Here is a 13,033-nt window from a genome sequence, read left to right as displayed (position 1 = left end):
AGGGTATGTCACTGGAGGATGCCGATAAAAGCATTCCGCTTAAGATGAAATTCCAAGAGTGCCTTGGTCTCCTAGAAAAGCCAAAACTAATAACTCCCAAAACGCACAAAAGTGAAGAAGGGACAACATAGGGAAGGAATATTGGAATACTGGGCTACAGTTAAGACCCAGGCGCAAAAAGAAAAGAAAAGTGCAGTTAAAAGAGCGTGTCCTACAGGTGGCCAGTAAGAACTAAAAAAAAGTAGAATTATACGTATTTGTACATAAGCATACCCCGTCAATCTATAAAAGTTTCGAGACTATTTGTTCGATAGAACACAGAGAAACGTTAGGGTTATGGTTTTAATGCTTCAGGTGTTCTACGTAGTCTTTCTCCTCGTGAGTACAATGCACAGAAAGTTTAAAAAACCATGTGAAACCGTCATAAAAGTCCTTTAGTATATTGATTATTATTGTACTGAATATCTTGAACACTTGATTTACGGATGTTGCTCCACTGCGATTTGTGACGAACAACACCGCTGCCACACCACGGCCGCACACACACACACAACCACACACACACACAACACACACACACACACACACACACACACACACACACACACACACACACTGCTCAGCACTCCCTGCCCACAACTGTCTGGGCGAATGCACATATGTTGTTTACACTTACTGCGCTGACGTCGCTTATACGCCAGGAATAAAGTCACTCTCGGAACTTCTTGGACGGGCGTTGTATACCAGTCCACACACATACACACACTTAAGTACACACGCTCGCAAACATCCACACGTATCACAGAGACAAATCTGACAGTTGGCAAAATCATTCAGTACTTGGCAATAACATTCAATTGTTAGGATAAACATTCAGAACACACTCATAATAAGCAAGTACACACTTAGAATAGCGACTGCAAAACTATAATCATAAATGTAGACCATTATTACATTACACGAAGCGAGAATGACCCAGAAATGTTTCTAACCGAAAGAACAGTGCCGAGTATTTTAATCCAAATTGTATAAACATTGATATAAAGTTTCAATTTCAAGTCACTTATGATGGCTTCCAAAAAATAAAGGCGAAATGCGTGTCGAATAGTTGAACTGGTTTTATAAAGTTTGCCGGCCGCTATGGCCGAGCGGTTCTCAGCGCTTCAGTCTGGAACTACGCGACCGCTACGGTCGCAGGTTCGAATCCTGCCTCGGACATGGATGTGTGTGATGTCCTTAGGTTAGTTAGGTTTAAGTAGTTCTAAGGTCTAGGGGACTGATGACCTCAGAAGTTAAGTCTCATAGTGCTCAGAGCCATTTGAACCATTTTTTTATGAAGTTTCCCACAGACTCAACCTGAAGAATTATCAACTTTAAATCACATGCAAAAGAGAAGAAAGGGCAACAAAGTCAAAGATATTACAATATATGATTTTATGGTCTGGGCATCGAGAGCTTAGGTACTTTACAGAAATATGCTACATATTTTATAAAAGATGTTATTAAAATCTTATAAAAAACTTTTTGGTAGATGCATTAGCTAATATTAGTTCCTCTATTACACGAATACAAACAACCGGTTTCGCGATGATTTAATGGTATCCTAAGTGGTGTTCATAGTACTAATTTGACATTGCTTCGTTAAAAAATACACGGTCTCCCAAATATTGGATGGTGTTCGAATTGCCAGAACCGCTTAAACTGGATGTTTACAAGATAAAATATAAAAAATTCCAGTGTGTAGCAGCCGCAGGCAGTGTACATGAGCACTGGTACCAGTGATGAAAAATTAGGAAATGCCCAAAAAGCCACAGGATGTAGATGTGTCTCCGCCTGAAGTAGGTAGGCCAGGCTACGTAACAGCTCAGTTGACGCAGCGTTGTTGAAACTGCCCAGTCCTGAACGATGAATCGGTCGCACTGGACCAAATGATTCAGCCTTACATTACTGGCCTCCAAGATCACCAGACCTGATTGTATGTGATTATTTCTTGCGGGGGCTTATAAAAGACTTTTGTTTATGTGCTTCCGTTACCAACAACAATGTATGAACTGAGACATCGCATAACAGCAGCTGTGGAAGCTGTAACAAGGCATGCTCGCTGCAGTGTGGGAACATTTTGAATACCGCACTGACATCTCAAGGAGGCCATATTGAACACCCATGAAAAGGTAAGAAAAATTATTTTTTTTTAGTTTCCCGTTCATCAAAAAACAAAATTCATTGTATATGTTAATTAGGTTCACAAATATAGACGTGCCAAATCGGATGATTATTTTTGATACATCCTGTACAGCCCTGAGGATGCAATGCAATCAACGCGAAACCGGTTGTGTACGGTCGTGTAATAGCAGAATAACTGACATTTAATGTGGCTACCAAAACGTTTTTCCGAAGATTTTAATTTTTTTTAAATTTAATGTATTTTTTATGCTATACAATCCGCCCTGATACCCGCGCGTGTTAACACGTCCTCTTCCGGGACGGGAAGGTACGCCGACGCCGGATCAAATCCTCCTGGCAGATTGAAGACGACGGGTGTGTGTGCTGGCCAGGCTGTACATGGTTTTTAGGTGGTTTCCCACTTCCTGCTAGGTGAATTCCGGAGTGGCTCCCCTGTCCTGCCTTAGCTATGCACTACGCAAACATTTAGAACCTATTCTCACACTTACTCTACGTGCAAAGAAACTGGGAACACTACTTCTGTCTTTGTGGGAGGGGAAAGGAGGGCGGAGGGTGAATATGAGACTATTGACCTGAGGGTGAATATTGACCTTAGCTCCTTAAACACTTACCGAACATCAACATAATATGAAGTAGGTTGCTTGACATAATATGGAGGAAGTTGCTTGAGAGATAGGTAGTGACTTGGCACTAGAATTTTCTTCTTTACATACATTTATGAAAGTTGCTTGCGTGTAAGGAGATTTTTCGTTACAGAAGCACAAGGCTCGTTTTACAAAAGAGTGAAATTGAAGCATAGACGTGGTCTGTATTGCTTGCTGAACAGGAATCGAAGAAAAAGATGAAAAGTAAATGAGTGTAATACGAACGCTTATGGTATCGAGTCAGAAAATTATATCCCATATTTACTTGTATTTCATAGAAAACTATCTTGCTATGTAGTTTTTCGCGATCACTTACAAAGAAATTCCGAAAATATTTTTGAATTTGTTCGCACTCCAACCTGTTTGTGCAGTCGACGGTAGTAGTGGAACATCAGATAATCCGGATTTAAATAGACCGTCCTCATGCTGAAAGATACAGAAAATCCTAACGCTAATTGTGGGGAGTCTAGCAATATTTAACGATTCTTACAGCTAAATCAGTCTTGTCCTTTCTGGACCTGCAGAAAGTTTCAACTTGTTTGATAGATTGCCAAATACTCAATCTAGTAATCTAGTGACACGAGTTCCACCACACTTGACTTCTTTGTGTGATTAGAAATCTTATTTCGAGAAAGAGAAAATGTCTCTTCACCAACAAATACAAAAGCCAAAATTGGGTTTCCTGTTTCCAGATGAAGCATGCCATTGTGCATATGAAGTTAGTTATTTTGTAACAACTGGAAAAACTTCTACTCTCTTCCATGGAAAAGCTGGTAGTTTGAACAGTTGTAGCCAACAGAATACGTCTCGGTCCGGTGAAGGTATCGACAATCGGTGTCACTCTCATTTCCTGCTGCACATGCAACGATACAGCTATAGAGAACTATTCATAGAATCTGTCACACTGCACAAACGGTTAAAGATATCAAAACGAGTTTTTGGCAAGCGGTAAAACACAAAGATTCAAATAATTTGGTGTGAACGCCAACCACAGCTGTGGTGATACTTTTCAACTGATGAAAACCGCAAGAGCTGCGTCAAGATGATTTCTTAATCACTACCAGTTACATTATATTATAGTCACATCTTCAGGTGGCAACTGTTGTCTTAAAAAAGGCACAAAAATCATAATTAAATACTATCCTAAAATCAGGATGAAACAAATGGATACAGCGTTAAGTAGCAAGTGAGGAATACGGTTCTTTCAACGCATAATATTCTTAAAATCTACATATGGGTAAATAATCGTAGCAGAAATTCCCTGTCTTCCCGCACAAAACTGGCTTCATAAAATACACAACCGTCATCAATAAAATCTCCAGGGGAGCAAGAGCAGGACGTAGCCCTAAAAACAACAACTGTCAAGCAAGACCCGCCTTGTCTGGCTATTTTATTCATGGCAGTTGTGTACTTCTGAAGGAAGATCCGGGATTTCGGTTATTTACCCTTACCAAGATTTTAAGGACTTTATGTATTCAAAATGCCATAAAGGGACGTGGTATATCGTTGACGTAACGTTGCGCTGTAAGGCTGTGGCCGATGACAACCAAAGAGGTCCTGCTGTGAAATGATATGGCACCTTAGACCATCACTCCTGGTTTGTCGGCCGAATGGCGAGCGACAATCAACGCTGGTATCCCACCGCTGTTCGGGGCGCATCCAGACGCGTCTTCGCTGGGCAAAAAACGGTTCAAATGGCTCTGAGCATTATGGGACTTAACTTCTGAGGTCATCAGTCCCCTAGAACATAGAACTACTTAACCCCAACTAACCTAAGGACATCACACACATCCATGCCCAAGGCAGGATTCGAACCTGCGACCACAGCGGTCGCGCCGTTCCAGACTGTAGCGCCTAGAACCGCTCGGCCACTCCGGCCGGCTTCTTCACTGGTAATCGAGGCTCAGTTCGAAGCGGTATTTATCAGTTAAGAAACTCTACTCCAGTAAATGAGGCTGTCGCCGATACAGCTCCAGACGGGTTGGTGGTGTACAGAGGTCAATGGCAGTCGGCATAAAGGGCACAGTGACCTCATCCCCCTTTCTGTAAGCCTCCTGTTAATAGTCGTTGTGGTCACTGAAAAATCAGTTGCAGTTCTTCCAATCCATTTGTGGCATACAGCAAACCAGTGCTTAACAGTATTGGTTAAAAACAGTCTTGGTTGCAATTTTAGTTTTTTATTTTTCAACGACGCGTTTCGCCTTATTTAGGCATCTTCAGGTTATCTTTTCTAGATGGACGCGAGAGACACCAAGATCTGGATAACGCGTTCCCGTTCACAGGAGCGAGTAAGAGAATAAGATGGGGGCTCATCTTATTCTGTTACTCGCTCCTGTGAACGGGAACGCGTTATGCAGATCTTGGTGTCTCTCGCGTCCATCTAGAAAAGATAACCTGAAGATGCCTAAATAAGGCGAAACGCGTCGTTGAGAAATATAATAATAAAACTGCAACCAAGATTGTTTTTAACCAATACATCAGTTGCACGTCGGATCGACGACAATGATGAACCGGCGGCTCTGAGTGCCTGCCTGATTATTGTTCGGTTCTAGTGTTCTGTCTACTACCTAGGTCGACCGCTTCGTTCTAGACGCTGTGTTCGATCATGGTTCGCCCATTCCTACCAAGATAGTCATATAGTGCCATCGCTGATATTAAAAAATTGTCGAGCGATTCACCGATTACTCCAAGTGACTTCTTTGAGCCGAATTACATATCCTCTCTCAGATGCTGACATCAGCGTATGTTGTTGACGCGCCAGTGTGCGTGGCATAGGTACTCTCGAACTGAGTTTGCGTAATGATTTCGCCCTCGTGCCGACATGTACGCTGAGACGCCCTGCTAAACCCGCAGGACAGGACAGGTAGTTTAAATTGTGGAAAGGGGCCAAAATAAGCGACTGTCAGTTGCACTCGAACATACAACTTTATTTATTTGACCAAACATTACAAGAGCGAAGAAAATTAAAAAAAAACAACAGCATTAATTTTTGGAACTTAATAACCGGCTGAATACGCCTTACAATCTCATGTCTTAATGGCAAGACCACTTTAATGGCCGGCCGCGGTGGCCGTGCGGGTCTAGGCGCTTCAGTCCGGAACCGCGGGACTGCTACGGTCGCAGGTTCGAATCCTGCCTCGGTCATGGATGTCCTTAGGTAAGATTTAAGTAGTTCTAAGTTCTAGGGGACTGATGACCTAATATGTTAAGTCCCATAGTGCTCAGAACCAATTGAACCATTTGAACCACTTTAATTTAAAATCGGCTGAATGCCAATAACTTAAAACTCAAACCAAAATCAGAAATTTAAAAGGTAGCAGGCCTTATCTTAAATCAGTTCTTTCAGTTAGGCTGAAGGCCCAAACGATCTCACACCTTAAGAGCAAAACTACTTTAATTTTTTTAAATCTGCGGCCGCGGTGGCCGCGCGGTTCTAGGCGCTAAAGTCTGGAACCGCGCGACCGCTACGGTGGCAGGTTCGAATCCTGCCTCGGTCATTGATGTGTGTGATGTCCTTAGGTTAGATTTAAGTAGTTCTAAGTTCTAGGGGACTGATGGCCTCAGAAGTTAAGTCCCATAGTGCTCAGAACCATTTGAACCATTTTTTTTTAAAAAATCGGCTTGAGGCCCATCTCTTAAGACTCAAAACCAAATTTAATTTTTAAAAGGCAAAAGGCCTTATCTTAAAACAGTTCTTTAATTAGGCTGAAGGCCCAAACGATCTCACACCTTAAGAGCAAAACAACTTTAATTCAAAATCTGCTGAAGGCCCATCACTTAAGACTCAATAAAATTAGATTTCTAAAAACGCCAAAGGCTATACTTGAAACAGTTCTGTAAATTAGACTGAAGGCCCAAACCATCTTGCGCCTTAAGGGCAAAACAACCTTAATTTAAAAATCGGCTAGAAGCCATACGAATACAAACAACAAGAACAAATAAGGAGAGGCAGTACACCCAATGGCGCTCAGAAGTTTCCGAGTGTCGGCCTGGAATTCATACACTAACGCTCGCTTAGGTGAGACAGGCAGTCGGCCCAACCATTCTCGATCCGACGACAACCCAACCGACAAATAGTCAACGGACCCACCGACTACTTAACTTCCGCTCCACCCGACCAGCACACAACAGGGAGTTCAATGAAACAACGTAAAAGGGATTGGCGCCCACAACCAATTGTACATTGAGCTGTCAAACTACACAACGTGCTGGACAGCGACATCACGATGAAGACAATACACTGCCTGAATTTACGTCAACGGTCAGGGCGGGTAACCGGAACGTTAACGGCCACAAGGCAGAAGATTCCGCTGGTGCACTTCAATTCAAAATAACCGAGTACAGTTAAACTCCACCGGAGGGTGGATAAAATTTGTCAACTTGAAAACATACGTTGTTGCTCGTGGGAATGTCCCAGCAGCCGACAATGAAATCCAAACGACACAACGTGAACAGTCGTGAGTTGCTGGTAGATTAAGTAAAATCTCAACTTTCGTGTTCAGGATCGATGAGCCACGGACCTCGTAGCGATGGGAACAGCACCACACACTCCGACCGCGCGTGGACGCCGCCAGCGGCCTCGGCCAGACTACGCGCTGCTGAGATTTCCTCGCTGCTCCACGCCAACCGACCAACTGGTTGCACACCGCACAGCCGGAAACTATAAGCCCCAGGCCAAATATAGTGCAAGGTGCGAATATCGATACACACCGCTGCTGCCACTCGCAGAGAGACAGGATAACAGCGTATTCGTGATAACCGCGGGAGACAAAACACAGAATAGTAACGAAGGTTTAATCCAACGCATAACATGAGTCAGCCAAGGCTCATCCCCGTTTACTATTCTTGCCAGGTGTGCGGTGAAACTGTGCTGCACCATCGCACATTCACCCATAGGCCACCAAAGTTTACACGTTTGTATCTTCCGTCGATACATCTATAAATATCAACTTGTAACCAATATGCATAACTTCTTCGTGTCGCGTCCTTTTCTTCCATTTTTGTTTTAGGGTGTATTTTGGTTAAGCTAGCGGCGATACTTTGAGTTCTTTGGCACGCCACGAGAGCGCGCTGATTCCTCATGTACAGTCTGGAGGCGCCACGCAAGCACAAGAGAAAGGTTAGAGAGGGGCTTGCGTGGTACATTTGGTGCAGTCGGCCAGCAGTCCCGAGTATGTGAGGATCTTCCAGGGGCGAGCTTCAGCTGGTAATCCCGGCAAGTTCTCCTGTTTGGAGGTGGGTGTGTTATGGGTAGCCGCCATAGGAACTCGTCGGTTACTCAGTGGGATTTACCTGTTGGTTTGGAGCATGTCCACGGAGAAGGATTTTTCTAATTCCACCGTGAAAGTAGTTCTCTGAGATGTACCTGCTGCGAGACTATCCTGGCGGTTATCATCAAACAACGGAAATTAGTGGTGAGCTCCCGTCTGTCGTATTGCATCCTAGCTGGGGACAAAGTGAATGAACTTGGGTTCATAGTGCGCGAGGGATTTCGGCTTTCTGCGCACGTAACTGCACATTTGTTGAAAATTTCCAAATGGAAGTGTCAGTGCTAAGCCGTGTGTGCCTCGGGTGTTTCTAGTAACAGTAACTACGCACTATCTGAGCGGTATATTACATTAGACTGTTTTAGTGCTTAATCCTCTAAACTGGCACTCGGTTTATTTGGTATATTCATGGGCTATCTTAAATAGTAAAAGGAGGCAAACTGGTGTCTTATCTTAGGTTACATGTATTGATTTAGAATGATGTTTCACGTATGTTAACGTTGTTCCTCTGTTTTATAGCTCCGAAACCTAATTGTGTTATACCCACGTGAAATTGTTGTTATAATCTCAGGCTACCGACGCTAAATTTAAATAGCTACTTCTGATGAAGATTTCAGACTGATCCCTGGGCTGTTATTCAAACTGTTTTTCCTATTTCAGCTATTTTTATACATTATGTTCTTTATATCAGTCAAAAAAGCATTAACAACTGTATACCAGTATGATTGTAAAAATAGGAAGTCTTTGCTGTTAGATTTAGAAGCATCCGACCCACGTTACATTACAAAGCGGTGGGTTACTCTGTGCTGTTAACGAAACAAATAAGTAAATCACTGTTCTTTTTAAAGTAATCTGGTAACTGGTCTAATCTGTTTTGGGCAGGTTTGAATAATTGTTTGATATTGTCTGAAATTGGTGTCTTTAAAATTATTTAGATAAATGGTGTAATCTGTCGTTAGCGCGTTTAAATAAGCCGTTCATATTGTTCCTTATGGGCACATTTGTAATATTTTGATTTTGGTGACCTTGCAACGCAGTAATTGTATTAATAAAGGCATTTGATGTAAATTATGGTACTGAAATAAAATTGTTTAATTTTTCTGTTGAGTCCGGAGCCAGTAGTTTACAGCTCCCGGCCTCCCGCACCCTTAACCATTTCACGCACATTAATCGTATGCCAAAACACTCTTCTCTCTTTGTGTCACTATCTGCCAAAAACTCGTTTCGACATATTGAAACGTTTAAGAAATATGTTGTATTTCATGTAAAATTCACTGTAGCCATTCGTATCTGGACATTTTGATATTGCCTTGATGAGTTCAATTCACTGTATAATATTGGGAGTTGAAATTTATGAAACAAAGAGAATTAGGTGCGGGCCTCTATCTCAACAACTGCGTATGCGTGACTTCATTCACACCTAGAGAGAACAACGTAGGCATTGGAGTGACAAGTTCACTCCTCTGCGAACAGCAGAAGCCGCTGCAGCCGGCATTATTTCGACAAGTGACAAAACTGCAGATATAAGCGCTTTGGCATCGTAATGTATGGGTAACAAATGGAAGAAAAATGAATGGAGGGTGATGTGATGTTTATAAGTTTATTCTTATGGCAAAGGGTGATTTCGAGATAATCATTCATCTTTTTGACCCTTGAAAGCAAAGGTAGATACTAAATAGAGAGACGCTATACCAGCAGCCAGAAGAGTAGATGTCACACTTCGGTTTTTTGCTACTATGGACAATTAGTCCAATTTGATGTTCCAATTCAAGGTATCTACTGCATCGTAATACCTGGCATTTGCCAATCTCTGGCGAAATCGCTGGAAACTGCATAACCGTAAGTTGACGGCCACAACGTTTCTTTCTCAGGAAAAAGATCAGCTTAGCTGAAGCTTAACATTTACAGTTAGTTGTTCAAGAACATGTGAGTGTGTTATTATTTCAAAACGTACAACGCTGTCGAGGTACATGAAATGGAATTGCTGATACGAAAGCACCCTTCCACAAACACATCCATCTACATATTCATCAGTAAAATTCCATCAGCATTGTTGTTTATGTGTGTGTGTGTGTGTGTGTGTGTGTGTGTGTGTGTGTGTGAGAGAGAGAGAGAGAGAGAGAGAGAGAGAGAGAAAGAGGCGTGGGGACACGTTGTCAAATTTTATCAAAAGCGTGCAATTAGATAATCAGAGTTTCTTTTCTGTTTACTTTCAGATTACAAATATAGAGAAGACTGGTTGAATTTCGTGCGGTGTTTTGAAGTGATGTGGAATTTCCTGTACTGTTTGGGGGCTTCGAACGGCAAATATATGACAATCAAAATATCCACGGGTGTACTGCCGGTCTACAGTGTCCAACGGGCACCATATTTCGGCGATCATACAAGTCGCCATCATCAGGTGAACTGACGGACTGAGCTCCTGTGAACGTGCCGGCACGGAGATCCGTACGCTAACGCTGCTCAGAGGGAACTGGGTTCGGTCGCGGCGGCGGCCGATTTAAATACCCTCCGCCCACGGCGCGCTCACTCTGCCGTCAGCGCCCCGCGCCACGGTCGCGCGGTGGGACAGATTGCGACGGCGTCTGAGATGACGTCGGTGTGATAGCTCTGTCCGCCGTGGTTGTCACAACTATACGTTTGCTCGATTTACTCTTGATTATCCCAATCGCTGGTTCCCAAGCCTTGCTAAGATTATAGCCACAGTCACGGTTTATGAGGTCGTCATTGGTGCGAATTTCGATGGCCTCTCTAACAACGCTGTCCCAGTATGTCGACGTCTGTACCAGAATCCTCGTGCGTTCGTGCTCCATATGGTTCTACAGCTCCCACAGAACAGCGGGAGCAGGTACAAGCAGAACATCAGTGTCGTTTCTTTGGCTCTCGTCGGTCGGAACTATTTATTTCGGCGCGTAAACGTACGTATTTTAGGCCGAACATTTCATGGCGGGATATTACTCCAGACGTCATTACACGCCGCTTCTGAAACTAGGCAGCTAAATATTCCCGAAAAAGTGCCTCTCTCAGGAAGTGCTGTCCCAATACCATACACTGATGGACCAAAACGTTCTGTTTAATAGCTTGTTTGTCAGTTTCCGTCTGCGTATCAGCCACCCAAAAGTTTCTTGGTAGGTTTATGGAGGTATGTGGCATTAGATGTCTACGCACAGATGTCTTCGTGTTAAAAACGAGTCGCTGATTTGCGTAGGCGGTGATGGCGCCCGTTAGCGACACAGATGAGTTCCAAAGGATTTACATCAGGCAACTTTGGTCGCCGACACAAAAACATGAGTTCCCTATAACGCTCCTCACAACACTGCAGCACGGTCAGTTATACTGCCGAAAGATGACATCGCCATCGTGGAACATAGGAAGCACGAAGGAATGCAGGTGGTTCGTATCTGAAAGCGAGCCTTCAATTACTATGACAGATCCCATGTAAGCGCAGGAGATTGTCTCCCACGGCATAATACTGCTCGCACAACCCTGCGTCCGTGGCGCGCTGGACATACCGAGCCGCTTGCACGTTGGTGACGGCCTTAGTGGAGACGACCTTCGACCAAGTATAGCAAAAATGTGATTTACCCAAAGAGCCGACACGTTTCCACTGGTGGATAGTCTGATCCAATGGTCCCATGCCCAGTATATTCGTAATTGACGAAGTCGTTGGCTCAACATGTGAACACTTAGGAGTGGTCTACTGCAGAGGTCCATGTTCAACAGTGTGCGATGAACGGTGAGCTCCGAAACATTACGCGTGCACCAGCATTCTGCTCTTTCGGCAGAGACGTCACAGATCACTGTCTGTCGTACTTTAGAGAGCAGACAAACCTCCGAACACTATGTTCTGCCATGAGTCGTGGACGTCCAATCATTTAGCGCCTTGTGGTACACTCCTGGAAATTGAAATAAGAACACCGTGAATTCATTGTCCCAGGAAGGGGAAACTTTATTGACACATTCCTGGGGTCTGATACATCACATGATCACACTGACAGAACCACAGGCACATAGACACAGGCAACAGAGCATGCACAATGTCGGCACTAGTACAGTGTATATCCACCTTTCGCAGCAATGCAGGCTGCTATTCTCCCATGGAGACGATCGTAGAGATGCTGGATGTAGTCCTGTGGAACGGCTTGCCATGCCATTTCCACCTGGCGCCTCAGTTGGACCAGCGTTCGTGCTGGACGTGCAGACCGCGTGAGACGACGCTTCATCCAGTCCCAAACATGCTCAATGGGGGACAGATCCGGAGATCTTGCTGGCCAGGGTAGTTGACTTACACCTTCTAGAGCACGTTGGGTGGCACGGGATACATGCGGACGTGCATTGTCCTGTTGGAACAGCAAGTTCCCTTGCCGGTCTAGGAATGGTAGAACGATGGGTTCGATGACGGTTTGGATGTACCGTGCACTATTCAGTGTCCCCTCGACGATCACCAGTGGTGTACGGCCAGTGTAGGAGATCGCTCCCCACACCATGATGCCGGGTGTTGGCCCTGTGTGCCTCGGTCGTATGCAGTCCTGATTGTGGCGCTCACCTGCACGGCGCCAAACACGCATACGACCATCATTGGCACCAAGGCAGAAGCGACTCTCATCGCTGAAGACGACATCTACATCTACGTCCATACTCCGCGAGCCACCTTACGGTGTGTGGCGGAGGGTACTTATTGTACCACTATCTGATCCCCCCTTCCCTGTTCCATTCACGAATTGTGCGTGGGAAGAACGACTGCTTGTAAGTCTCCGTATTTGCTCTAATTTCTCGGATCTTTTCGTTGTGATCATTACGCGAGATATATGTGGGCGGTAGTAATATGTTGCCCATCTCTTCCCGGAATGTGCTCTCTCGTAATTTCGATAATAAACCTCTCCGTATTGCGTAACGCCTTTCTTGAAGTGTCCGCCACTGGAGCTTGTTCAGCATCTC

Source organism: Schistocerca cancellata, chromosome 7, assembly GCF_023864275.1.
Source record: "Schistocerca cancellata isolate TAMUIC-IGC-003103 chromosome 7, iqSchCanc2.1, whole genome shotgun sequence".
Classification (NCBI taxonomy): Eukaryota; Metazoa; Arthropoda; class Insecta; order Orthoptera; family Acrididae; genus Schistocerca; species Schistocerca cancellata.
The sequence above is the reverse complement of the archived record's forward strand: the minus strand, read 5'-3'. Positions refer to the sequence as shown.